The 14631-nt window shown below is 42.5% G+C and overlaps 1 long non-coding RNA gene across 1 annotated transcript; it reads right to left on the reverse strand.

The window, feature by feature from the left end:
• Window positions 1-8322: 8322 nt before the first annotated feature.
• Window positions 8323-9853, reverse strand: LOC121685510. Its single transcript, XR_006023367.1, has 3 exons — window positions 9795-9853; window positions 9066-9178; window positions 8323-8502 (listed from the first exon to the last, which is right to left on the reverse strand). It is a non-coding gene; the product is annotated as an uncharacterized LOC121685510 (long non-coding RNA).
• Window positions 9854-14631: the final 4778 nt, after the last annotated feature.

Here is a 14631-nt window from a genome sequence, read left to right on the forward strand (position 1 = left end):
CAAAGCATAACCCAGTACATACATCAACAGGGACATGACAGACAACACGTTAGATAAATAAATACATTGGCAGCACGAGATGGGTAAAAAGGATGGCAGTTAAAAATGAGGTGATGCTCAAAAATAAATAAATGCATAAGAATAGCATGTGGTGCAGCCCAGGTGCATGTCTATTTAAGTTGTTTGTTAAGAATACTAATAGAAATTGGAACAAAACAATTTTTAAATCTGTTTAGTCTGAAATGAGATCTTGAGATTTGCTATTTTACATGAGCTGTTGGTGTTTTAATTAGAAACTTGTCTGCAGGCTACCTGTGAAATTGACTGCTAACTATAACCATTAAACTCCTTTTATCAACCTGTTCAGCTTTATGTTGTATGTGCCTGGCATTGTTACTTAAAAGCATACCTAAGTTTGAACTGCCTACATGCTTATGGGTAACGCACTGAGGTGACATTGTGTGTGGGTTTAGGCCAATACTGTAGAATAATCAGCCTGGGAATGCAAAAGTTTTTGTTCTCACAGCTTGATCACCCAGATCATTACCCCCTCATAGCCCAATGATAGCCTTTGCTTGCACTGGCCCCAAAAGTGTGGATGCCACTAACGTGGCCGGTGACCCGTAGTCCAGCACTTTGTAGTCCCATTGTGTGTGTATGTGGTGGTCAATAGGGAGGTTATATTGACACAAAAAGTACATCAGGTGAATCTTTGTGTAAATGTGAATTGAAAGGTATAAATATATCCCCCCAAATTGTTAAAAATGCTTAAAAATATGTTATTCTTTGGGTTAACTTGTTCTCTGGCCTGACTGTTACCATGGTTAGAGGGAAGTAAACAGAAGGCAAATGTCAATCATGCCGTTTCCAACAATGTGACTGGTTACTTACATTACAGGGCAGGGTTTTCTGTTCAGCTTTTGGTGGGGGAAGGAGCGGGATATGTGTAGACAACTGCCATCTTGCCGTTACAAACTATCCCTGTACATTTCTAAGGAGGATTCTTAAAGTGCCGTGTGTTCTCATTTCTAAAGTCTCTGATGTAATGTCACAAAACATTTGGAAAAATTCTTTGTAAAATACAGTACGTTTCCATGGATCATTTGGTAATAAGCGCTGTGCTAAAAGCTTACATTAACTATGCATAGCATTTTTTGTTACAATATGTCCTTGCTCAAGTCACTCTAGTCACGAACGAAAAATAACTAATCTTATAGTATTTTGGGCATATTATAGACACTAATTGTCTAATTGTCGCATATGTGTATGTGTGTGTGTGTGTGTGTGTGTGTGTGTGTGTTGAATGTTTAATTTGTTTGATGTGATTTCCTGTATTCTGGTGCATTTTGGGGATGGCCAATACTTTCATTCAATCAGATTCATAGCCTACATGATGTGTTTATAATTAGGGAATGATTTCATGCAATGGCTTGGGCTTCAGGGCCCCCTGACCCCTTGGGCCCCTGGGCTGGGCACGGTAGGCCCGTGTAGTAATCCAGAAGACCACATAAGACCACTATAGGACAACATTAGTGCAAAATTCCTATTTACTGTACAACAAAAGTCTTGTATACTGTACTGTCTGCGCGTGTACAAATGGCAAATAAAAATTTCTTATTATTGAGGTATTTTTGGACATCATAGTATAGAAATACTATAGAAATCTTATAGTATTACTATAATTTGTTTTTGTAAGGGCTTGTCTACAAGAAAGCATTTACGAGGGACAGTGGGTATATACTGTATATGAGATGAAGAGGCTTTACAAGTAGCATTTTTGCGGTAAATAATCTGATGACATGAACATGATATCTTTTTGTCATGTATATAAAAGTCCATAGATCAACAATCACTAATGCAATAAACAGTTGCATATTTTACATGTAGTAAAATCATTCATTGCATTAGTTACAATTTTGGTAAATGGTTGTATGGAAAGAAAGTGCATTAAATATCCATTAATATATGAGTGGTTTCAGTTAATGAGAAATTAAAAATGTATGTTCATGTAAAATGCATTAACATGTATCTGAATTGATGTGCCTATAACCATGCGGCAAATTAGCCTCTATTTGTTACTCAGTTTGAGGATCAATACTCATACAAATACTTTTAATTGGCCTGCTAAGAAAATTCTTTGTTCAAGTGGTGCAATTTAACAGCATTTGTAATAATAAGGCAATATTTTGTGTCAAGATGAAACTGCCATTAAACAAATCATTCAGCTTTGTAACAGATGTTCTTTTACCTCAGTTATTCAAGTTTGTTTGTCTGGAGTGTACATGAATTATATTGGCATTCCTGATCACAAATGGCTAAATCAGGGGACCTGTAGCAGATTTATTGAGTGGTATGTGGCATAATTTGTTTTAAAGCCATTCAGAACGAGCCATTACAGTGGTTAGATCAACTATTGTCAGCTATATGGCTCACCTGCTAATGTGCCTTCATCAAGATGCACTGCAACGGCTCTGCTCTCAGGTTTAATTTTAGCCAAACAGGCAGATGGCTGGCAAGCAGATTACCCCACTGTAATCCTTTATCATCTTGCAGTGCAAAGGGCCAGTCTGCTGGGGAACACAAGAGAAGAGCATCCCTATGTTGCTGCTGGACACATAGAATGCTGTGTATACATGCTCTCACTCTCAATGTGACAACCAACTATGAATTCAACAGTCCAATCCAGTTTTTCATAAAATGACTATGCAGTTCACAACATGACCAGTAATGTGAGAGTCTATATATTTAATAAATAATATATTTAATATCTATATTTCCCGATACAAGTCTATACTTTGCTCCCTCCATGACAGGGCTTTTCTTCCTCCCAGGGGAAATTTTCATGAATAGATTGAAAGTTTGTGCGTCATTCATGCATCAGCATTGAGCGTTGTGTCACAGCATAGTCTCTTGAGTCTTGGGGGAAAATAAAGTAATTTATTAGAAATATTCTATTCTGTGTAAATCTGAGTTGGACATATCATCTTTACTCTGAAGCCTTTTTGTAATAATCATGCGATCGCCATCTCTTAGTACTTGTCAGACACATATGTGTTTGACTCTGTGAGTCAGTGGAAAAAAGGACTTCTTTAAAGGATCTCTTTAACTCTGTCAACACGCACCATTATGTATGACCTGGTCACATGGCACGTGATCTGCAAAAAAGTTTAGACTTTTAAAATGCCTTTCCTGTGCACAACTCCATTTTTTAACTTGAGCAAGCCCCAAAACAATAAAACAGGCCTTTTGAACCTTTGAACAAAAAAATAAAACTGCAGTAGGCTAGTAAGAAAGGAACATGTGAAATGTAACTGTAAACAAAAACAAGGTCACAAATTCACTAAACAACATGCATCTGTTTGTACCAACGTCATGCTAGATTTAGCAAGATAATCCAAACATGGTTTTATACCATTGTGTCCTGATGAGGAACTCTGGGGAAATTACTTCAGATGATGCTGCCCACAACCCAAAACACTCATGCCCAGGGGCGTCATGCAAGCTAACTTTTTTTGGACTTTCTCTTCAGAAATTAAAATATTTTAATCTTAATTCATGTGATGAAGGACTTTGAAAGAAGCTTGACAGGTTTCAGTGCTGAGTAGCCTAAGGTTAACACTAAATATTTGAATATTTTACTAGGCCTAATATATTTCTCATTACCATTATGGCAAGCAATAGGTACCTCATTTGTAAGTTGCTACCTACTGTACAAATCATGAGCAATTTTGACCTGATACATGAGAGACTGCTATTATTTTCTTGCCCTCTACATCACTGTCATAGCGATCCTATTTATATAAAACAACTGTAGGCCTCCTTTTGAACGGGTAGCCTATCCCTTTTCACTACATGGATTAGCTGCCAGATATGTGAAAATAACTGTAGAAACATCACAACGCGATGCCTTGGCCTATACTTGGTTGGATTTTGTAGTTACTGCAAAATTAACACCCTCGTTTCTATGAAACTGGAAACAATTGAACCAGGAGACTTTGTCACGTACAAGACAAAACAGAGCAGATGTCTGTAAGCCAAATATTTGTAATATTTGTAAGAGTAGCCTACGCTACACTGACACAACATAGGCTAACGTTAACATAGCTTCGGAATTCGCGGCCAACATCAAATCCATAGTTCTAACTTTTTAGCATCAAGTCAAAATGTCCAGGTCAACCACAAATAGTTCTTCTATTTTTTATTGCTTAGCCTACTTACCACTTCAACACCATTGATTGTAACCAAAAACTGTAACTGTAACAGTTCAACTGTTCAAACAGTAGCCTAAAGTTAACTGTAACAGTTCAACACACGCAAAACATTACGAGCTCAATGTGCGTGTGTGAGTTGGCTATTAGGAAAAGGGCTGCTGATCGGTCTTCAACTATTTTGGTAGCCTACGATTTATTACACATCCAGAAAGATACATTTGAGTCGTTACAGGCTCTGGCTTATTATGCAGCATAATAGGAACAAAGTTATGAAAAAAAAAATATCAGGGAGGAAAAATCTGAGGGGGCACGTGCCGCCTTAATTTCAATGGGCATGACGCCACTGCTCATGCCAATAGAGCATCACAGTCCCGCCCACAGGAGTTTCCGGAAGTAAGAATTCAATGCAATTTCTCCATTGACAATTTGGGTATAAGCCATAAAAACTTAACTACACATGGTAGACTCAAAACATAGACTGTAAAAAATATGGACAAAGCGTCTGTGACGTCACCCATAGATTTTCTGAAGAACGGTTATGAAGCCGTTTATGGGGGGTATGGGCGGCGCCATCTTGGAAAACCTTGGGAAATCCTAACCCCGCCTACCTCCTAGCCAATCCATATATGGGTAAAAGGGCAGGGCTTTCTATGAGACTGAGCAAGCCGGTGAACGCCGAGCAGCCTCAGCTAACATTAGGCCTACAAGATGGACTGGCACAGAGGTTGCTGTAACATTGCTGATAAGTTTGATCTGCTAACGTGAAGTTCATGTATGTTTCTTAATGCCATGTTCAGACACTTTTTTTAATGTTGTATGCTGAAAGGTTATATTCGGGTGAACGGTTGAAAAGTTGAGAATGAAGAGTTGAGTTTGCAGATTCTAGATTCTAGCAGCTAGGTAAAATAAACTAACGTTAGCTATCCCTCCCTTGCTGAAGTTACGGTCAAATAACGTAGAGTAATTTAGCGTTACAGGTTCACCAACTCACGTAGAGTAACTTAGCAGTTTACAGGTTCAGCAACTCATACTGACAAAAATGTATCTTTGCCTTTATTGTTTTGTAATTAACGTTATCCATGTCATATCCTCAGTGGCAGCCATCATTGTAACGTTAATTAATTTACGATAACATCAGCCAGCTCGCTGTATTCTGTCAACGTGAATGGTGTGAATTGATAACAAAATCGTAGGGTATTAGTTAACTTGTACATCATTAATTATTTTTGATTAACTCTTAATATCACGTTTTGAAATCGCTATATTGCTCTAAAGTTGTCAGTGGTAGTTTGATCTAAGATGACATTGAAATTTCTCATCGGTGGCGATTTCACGATCCAGCGTTCATGTTCGGTTAGCTTGCCTTATTTCCCCTTGTAAGGCTATTATGAAAACGTTAAATCCAGTTACAGTGTCCGGTGTTTGGCATAACAATGCCAATATTAGTGTACTTTGTCACTGAAGACCCATTTCAAATCGCATGTTTTTAATGTCTTTAAACGGTAGAGTATACCGCAGCCACCACGCCTGGCAGGAGTTGAGTCCTGCTCCCTCTGTGTGGTGGCTAGCATTGAAGTCGTTCCCCTCAGACGTCTTCCATTAAGGGCAGAGCTGCACGGCATGGACCTGTCAACATCATCGGGTTTTCAAGTGGGCACCCCACTTCACTGATGTTTCGTCAACAAGCCCACGACACCTCAGTGGGGCTTGACAGCAGAACCAGCGTCCTGGAACTGCTCCCTCTGCCGATCTGGGACCTACCGTGCAACTCTACTCCCTTCCTCTCTGCCCGCCTGTCTTTGCCAACGTTCACTCCGCTTCAGCCACAGCCACCTGGATGACCGCTCTGCCTGCTTTGAAATGCTGTTCACTAGGCTCTTGCGGGTTGCACCTCTAACCCCAAGACTCCCTAGTGCTCTCCAGAGGGACTGTCCTGGGAATCCCCTGCACCCCACCTCCACTGGTAGGTTCCAGGCTCTCCAGCCCCTCTGCTGGCTCTCTGCGATGAGCGGCTGGTACTTCCCCAACTTGCACTGATGTGCCTCCTCTGATGTGCCTCCTCCTCTCCTCCCAGGATACCGTTAACTCTATCAAAGCCACCTGCTTTGTTGCAGGAGACCAGAGCACAATATCTGGTCGGAGGCAATTTCTTCCGGGAACCTGAGTTGCCTACCCAGGTCAACTCTCATTTCCCAGTCCTGTGCCGTGCCAAGGATCCCTGCACACCTGCCCTCCTTGCCCGCCTTTTCCCCTGGCCTGAGAAAGCCGATGAAGCGGGGGTCTTCTCCGCTTCCTCTCTCTCTCTAGTCCCTCCGCCAGTTGCACCAGCACTTTATCATGGCGCCACCCGAACCTCCCCTCGGTCAGGCTTGCTTGACAGGATGACAGGATGTGCTCAAGGTTTGCTGCTCTCTTGCACTGTGCGCAAAATGGGTCCTCTGACAGCCTCCACCTTTACAAGTTCGTCGGTGTTGGCAGGACATCGTACACAGAGCTCAGCAGGAACTTCAGTCGATGCCCCTCCATGCTCCAGATGTCCTTCCAGCTAAGGGATCTTCCACGGACGCTGTCCCACCGTGTCCAGCTGCCTTGCTGTTTCATAGCCACTGCCCTGGCTTGCCTGCTCTCCTCCTCCACAGCTCGGATCTCCTCTTGCACCATTCCCCTACGCTCCTTCTCTTTCGCCTCCTTCCAGCTTGCTCGGGTAATGACTCCAAGGCCCAACCTCCCCTGTGTCACAGTGCCCGTGATGTCGGCATGTTGCAACCGCTCCTCTGCTTCTCTCATTTCCGGCCAGTCCTCACGGTGATGTCTGCCTGTCGCACCGCCTGATCCTCACTGTCCCGCAGCATCATGACCAACCGGACCTTGACAGCCTTGAATTCCTCCACGACAGACGTGATGGGCAGTTGTAGTTTAGACCCTGAGCTGTATAACCCCAACGAGCAAAAGCTTCTGGGGACTGACAGCCATCTCCTGAGCTATTGATCTTCCTTTCCAAAGCTTCCACCGTTGTCAAGGGGACCTCGTATACAAGCAGTGGCCACAAGAGCCTTGGTAGGATGCCGTGCTGGTAACCCCAGGCCTTGTACTTCCCTGGTAGACCACTCCTCTCCAGGGCTTGCAGCCACTCCTCTGCCTGGCTGAGCATCTCCCTTACGCTTGCTCTGTCGTTTAGGTCAGATCTATACCATCTTCCCAAGCTCTTGACCGGCTTTTCGGTTACCGTGGGGATGGTGTCGTCGCCGATCTTAAACCGGAAGCGATCTTGGACCCGGCCCCGCTTCAGGACCAGACTCCTTGACTTCGAGGGTTTGAACTCCATCCTGGCTGCGGTGGTGAGCTCCACCAAGTCCTCCTACAGCATTGTACAACAACTGTACTTTTGTTGATTACAACAAGTGGTGTTGGTTTGCATTATTGTATTATCTTGTAAGTAGGTATGACTAATAAAATGTTTACCTTTCTGTTTTGGCAGTTCACCATGGGGAGGAGGCGGCAAGGAGGTCCATGGGCTCTTAACCTGGGACTAGAGGTCCAGGTGAAATGGTTTGGCTGGGGTGTGGTGATATTGAACCCATTGAGACTATACAGTACATTTCACTTTGTCTATTGATGAATGTTACACCTACCCTTTACTTATGCCAAACCCATTTCTGTTCTTTAAATATCAGAAAGCAAACTTACTGTTGATGGCACTGAACTTGAACTTGGAAATGTTTATGGAACTTTTCTGAACTGTGAATTACATTAAAACTCATGCCAGTATTTAGTTTTGTTAGTTTTTCTTATCTTCAACTATCTATTGTACAGTGGAGTGTTGTTATATGTTTATACTTATATTTACCATTTCTGCTGTAAGTGCATGTTGTGTGTGATGTCTGTATGCTACTGAGACCTTGAATTTTCCCTTGGAGATCAATAAAGTATCTATCTATCTATCTATCAAACAAATTTGCCTGTGCTCTCAAAAACATTTATACAAATCTGTCAGCTTCTGTCAGTAGGTTGAATTGAAGACCCAGATGCAGAAGTAAAGGTGATTTTTTACTTGTATATCTTGAGCATTACAGGTAACCACTGAATTTGTGAAACTAAAATAACAAAAACTAATATGTACTAAGCTAATACATAGTCAATACATATTAGATCACTTTAAAGACTGACAGATGCAAATGCTGTAAATAAAGGTAATCAAGGGGTCTGCTGGTGAACAAAGTCTTTGAAGTCAGAAGTTGCCACTGCTCAATGACTTGTGCCCCATCTGGTAGGATTTCAAAATGTTCCAGATCTGAAAACAGAAATATTGGTATATATGTCACATCCTTGAACTTACTGCAAACTATGAACAAGTGCTCACAAATTAAGCTAAAAAATACTCCCAATATGTATAATGAACAAACTCACAGAACTTGATGGGGGACAGGACAGGTGTATTCAACTATTTGCACATGTCCTGTTTATGCAGGCAATAAGCAAAACCAAATTTGGTGTATTCAAAGTTCAAAGAACAACCATTTCTTGTATTTTAATGTTTTCAGTGGAACAGTAACAGTTAGGCCAAGGTCCAGTCAAACAATAGCCAGTCACTGATGCCATATTCTTTAATTATCCAATCTGTATCCAACCAAAACCTGCTGATTTAAAGGCTACTTTCCATGTGTGACTTTATCAAAAGAGGTCATGATAATTATTGCACAGATGTGCCCCGGACTGCTCACAATAAAAGGCCACTCTAAATGTCTGAAATGCATTCATGTTTGTTCAGTATGCTAACCATGTCTGGAATAGACAGCTAGGCATATTGAATCCAGTAGGTTGCTCCATTTAAATGTATGAAAAATGTCAAAGTACCACGGAATCAGTACTGAAGTGATGCTTCTGAGTCGACTGCACAGACGAGAAGTGAAGTTAGGAGTCCAGAGCCCTCTCCAGCACCCAGCCTGTCTGGATCACCTACAGGGAAACTTTGCATAGACAAGAAGTGTTGTTTCAAATTTGTGTTTAACAAACAAACGGCATCAATAAAAGTTTCAGACGTCAGTTATAACTAACAACAGTTATGGTGACTAGCTAACGTTATCGCTCGTTATCAGCTCCATGTTCAACGTATAGCCAATGGTTCATAGTGGTTCACAATTTTACCTCCACTAGCTAATGCTTCGGCTGAAGTTATCATCTGAACGAACGCTTTTCTATCTTAAATGTGACAACTCAAAGACTATATAAATTGACAACGGACTTAGCATTCACACAGAGTATTTACAAAAGGTTTTTTGACGAGAACACATTGTTACCCCAGTATATTTGTGAACTAACGTTAACGTGCTTAACGTTACAGCTGTCTGATCATTGACTCAAACACCTGGCTAGTATGGCAAACGTTAAGCTAACTCACAACGGGAGCACAATCGGTTTTAACTTTATTCAAGTTAACTAAATTTATGTGTGTGCTTCAGCCATTCGGTCATCATTTTCAACATAAACTTATTTGAAATGATTTGACGCTAACGTAGCCTATAGCTCACTAACATGGATGCTATAATGCTAATCTACGTGAAATAGTAGTGGAATGTCACTTACCTGAAAAACTGGAGCGAAGTCTTCTTAAAGTGTCGGTTAGTAGGCTTCAGTTAATAGCATCCCATTTTACGTCAGATATTTGAATAAACATTTTCAGAAAGGATGTGGTGTGTAGGATCACAGCCAAGACATAATTTCGGACCTCCACTCAGCTAGTGACGTCGTCTGCTGCCTCGACACCAGCCGTCAATCAAGTTGACCACGCCCTTAATTATTCATACATTTAATATCTAAATGTGATCTAAACTAACGAGTTAGAAAAGAATTCACCCCCCTCACAGTTGTCAGGCACTCGGGAACTACCAACAAATACAATAAAAGTCCATGGGACCAACCTGTAAAAGCATGAATTTATGCTGTGAAAACGGACATTTTAACATGGGGGTCTATAGACATTTGCTCCCTTTTGGGACCTGCCCCTAGCGGATTTTCGATGTATTGCAATTTTTCCGCATTTCCGGGTAGGCTTCATTGTTCAAATTAGAATGTTGCCGCTTGACTCAAAACCAGCTACGACTGTACTAAGCGAGTGTATATGGTCATATAGAGGGCGAAAATTCAAGGGGCACTAACCTTGTTTTGAAATAAATATCTTTTAATCACGATGTCTTGGATAAGTACTTCATTACCCACAATCCTGAACAATCCCACAGTGATGCCTCTGATTGGTAACCTGACAATAGCCAGATGAATTTCGCTCCGCCTAGCTCCACTCATCCATCTGGAACCGATCCATTGAAGTGTTGCTTCAGAAGGCTGGTCCTAATCAAAAAATGCTTGCATATGATTGAATAAGCCACTTGTCCGTCATCTATTGACGTGCTACTTCAACCACTCACATCGAAGCCAACCCGTGACGTCGATAACAGTCTCACAGTCGCTTCTACGCTATGTCACATCTATGAGACTCCCGCCCTGCGTCCTGATTGGCTGAACCATAAAGTCGGTTGCAGAAATCACTCTCAATGGAAGAGGTCCCAGATGGATGTGAGTGAAGCTAGGCGGAGCTAAGCGGAACAACATTCATCTGGCTATTGTCAGGTTATCTGATTGGTGGAAAGGCCGTTATGATCATAATTTGAAACTTTATCAGCAAAAATTATTGACAAAGATGGCGGAGTCTTTTACTGCCTATGGCGAAAATCTTAACGTGAATAAAAACTTTCTAGACAAACACTGGTACTTGTATCAACAAGGATTGTGGTTTATATATCACACGACCTTAGGGCCATAAAACACTGTAAATGCTAGTTTAAACACTTAACTTTTCAGGTAGCCGATAGGCTAATCATTAGCCTTTCAGACATTAGAATGTCATTATAATGCTGCTAACATTAATATAATGTTTTAGTGACCTTGTTGTTTCTATGAACATGAATTGTTGTTTATAGGAAACATCAACTTAGTCGAGGCATAAAAAACCCTGTATCTCATTAAGTACTTCAATTTTTGAACTAGCTAGCTAGCTGATAGCACATGCAAGCTGGATGCTACCACCGGCTAGCAGCTAGACACTGCAGTAAAATGGTTAGCAAACCGTCCATGCCCCCGTGAATATTTCACTGTTTCAAGGACGAAATCAAGAGTGTCCAAAGGGGTGAAAATCACTTTAAATCGGGTCACATTATTGACTGTTGTGTGTCCGAGGGTTAGCTTGTGGGTTTTGTAAGGGCCAGCATGAGGGACAAGACAACAACAAAGTTGTGTGGTGAGTTTTGCAGGGAGGTTGGTAATGCTAGTTAACATTAGCTAGGCTACTGTAGCCTTCATACTGTACGAGTCATATCATCAATCATTAACCTAGAAATACTTCTTTGTACATTTAATGAACATTTTGCGTAATAATTCACAGCAAACTGAATATGGTGGTCCAAGAGCAGACCATGCACCGGTCCATGCATCAGGATGGCAGTCAGATACGAAGCACTGCACAATGTTGCTAACGTTAACCGCTTTCTCACACACACACACGATATAAAATACACAATGGTAAATATAACATTCAATACCAAAACACGATTATTTGCACGATTATTCCTGAAATAACTGCTATTAACTGCACATTCACTATATAAAAATTACTGTTTGGAGGAAAGGGTTCGCGTGCTGTCGCCGGAAATGATTTCGCGCTGGTTCGTGCTGCTTATATATTGTTCAGTGAGGCGTGGTGGTTTATGGGATGAGTAGTTCCTTCGCTCGGAAATGAAAATATGTACACAGTCTTGTACCTTTGACTTTTTTTGGACTTTCTCTTCGTTTTTTCACTCAAAATGATATGTTGTATGCTTATGAGTTACTCCGTAGATGATTAGCCTAAGACATGCTCTAAAACTCTTTAGATACAGATTTTTCCAAAACGTCAATGGGAGAAATGAATGGGAAATTTACATCCGGAAACTAAGCTCTCTCGGAGGAGGGGCGGGACTGTGATGCTCTATTGTAAGTGAGCCCTTGCAACCAATGTAGAAATTTAAAACTAGCGTCCTGTTGTTATGACCGCCGCACAGCGAAGGTTAGGTTTAGGTCATATAGGTTTAGGTCATATAGGTTTAGGTTTTTTTTGTTCTTTTTTTTTTTCGCCACCTAGTTAAACACAAAAAAGTAAAAATGAGGTGTTGTAATCGCAGGTATCTGTGACCTAACATAGTCAAAACTGCACGAAATTGGAAGTGTAGGATCATTATGACACCCTCTGAATGCACGCCAAGTTTCGTGGAAATCCGTTGATGGGGGGCCACACAATAAATTCATTTATGTTACTATACACCAACTGGCCTGTAGGTGGCCAGAGACAGTTTTCTGTGAATATCTTGAGAACCGTAGGGCCTAGGAGCATAGACATAATATACATAGACGCCGCATCGACCGCTACTCCTTACTAGCGCTGACGAGATTTGGAGCCACCATCTTGGACCGGTCATCCACTCCACTCAGTGTAATCTGTTTGGCCGGTGAGATGAGCTGTCAGCGCACTTAATTAATCATATCTCACTGAATACCGAACAGATTCTCACACGTTTTTTTTTGCTGCAAAGGTCATACATGTAGCTATGATACAGGACACATGATTTAGCGTATTTTAATATTCATAGTGGGTTTAACAGTAATAGAATATTCTGATATATGATATAAAGTGACCTGACGTCCGATATCAAAACTGGGAACATAATCCATGTTTGACAGCATAGACAAAACTAGTTTGATACAAGTTTAATGAGTTAAATATAGTTCACAGTTGACAGAAAAGTTCCATCAACAGCATTATTCACAGTCCACAGAAAGGTTCCATAAACATTTAAGTGAGATCAGTGCCATTCAGACATCTGAGGGGTATTCCAAGTAGGCCTATGTGGTTTAGTGACAAACTTGGGTAAATTGACTCAGAATAAGTTGTAAACCTCCCAGTAGAAAAGCTGTATGATACAGGAAACATGGTTGTGTGTATTTTAATATTCATAGTGTCATGAGCATTCTCTCTCCCTGGCAACAACCCTTAATTGATTCACTCTCTGCCACTCTGCTCACTCTCTCTCTACTCTGCCTAACGAGCTCCACCTGGCTCCGCCCTGCTCAGCTCTTGTTACCTGGCCAGCTGCGCTGCATTTCCTACTCACCATCCTCACCTTGCCCCACTCTGCTCTAATTACTCTGCCAGCTGCACTGCATTTCTCCACTAACCTCTCCCAGTATATAAAGCCCTGTTTTTCAGCCAAGCCCTGTCAGATCGTCTTCAAACCTGGACCAGTAACCTGCCTGCCTGTCTACTCTCTGACTCCTACCTGTGATTCGGATCCTTTCTTGACTGCCTCCCTGTTCTACTGCCCCGGTTATCCCGACCTGCCTTCCGGATCTTCTCGATTACTCTCCGATCTTCAGCCCCCCCGGTAACTCGAATCTGCCTTCTGTCTCTCACCACGTTTAGTGCCTAGCCCTGGTCTGTACTACTGCCTGCTGTTCACCTTGCTGTTGTGTATGGGTTCCCCTGAGCCCCGAGAACCCCTGACACCCCTGGCACTCCTAGCACCCCTGGAACCGGAACCTCCAAGACCTCACGTTTCTCTCACTCCTCTTCCCCCCTGAACCCTTCAATAAAAAGACTCTGAATTTGAACTTGCGCTCTTGGGTCGTCTTCTGTCCGTGACAGAACGATCTGACCATCATGGACCCAGCGCACTCCCTGACCACTATGGAGGAAGAGCCCGAGATGACTGCCCTACAGCGACTGGAACGCACTGAGGGAGACATCAATCGGATGGCTGGCGACATCGCTTCCCTTCTCCAGCAGCAGCAGCAACAGCTTCAACAGCAGCAGCAACAGTTCCAACTGCAGCAACAACTGCTAGCCCAAGCCCTGCAACTACTCTCAAACCCGGCTACTCCACCTGCACCCACCCCTGGTTCTTCTGTTCCTGTACCACCGGCAGTGCTGCCACCAGATCCCCACACTCCTGAACCAGAGATTGGGAACCCGGAACGTTTCGATGGAAACCAAAAGCAAGTAAGACCATTCTTGAGCAGCTGCCGAATCCAGTTCGCACTACAGCCCAGGACCTTCTCAACGGAGGGAGCCAAGGTGGGGTATGTCATCACCCATCTCACCGGCCGAGCTCGGTTGTGGGGAACGGCGGAATTTGACCGGCAAACCCCAGCCTGTGCCTCCTTCAGTGCCTTTGAGGAGGAGATGTTAAAGGTCTTTGATCTAGGCTCGCCAACAGCCGAAGCGTCACAAGCTCTGCTCACCATCCGTCAGGGCAATCGGACAGTGGCAGACTTCTCCATTGACTTTCGTACCCTGGCCAGTCAAAGCTCGTTTAACTCAGAGGCACTGGTGCAAGCC

This window comes from Alosa sapidissima, chromosome 16 (assembly GCF_018492685.1).
Source record: "Alosa sapidissima isolate fAloSap1 chromosome 16, fAloSap1.pri, whole genome shotgun sequence".
Taxonomy (NCBI): domain Eukaryota; kingdom Metazoa; phylum Chordata; class Actinopteri; order Clupeiformes; family Clupeidae; genus Alosa; species Alosa sapidissima.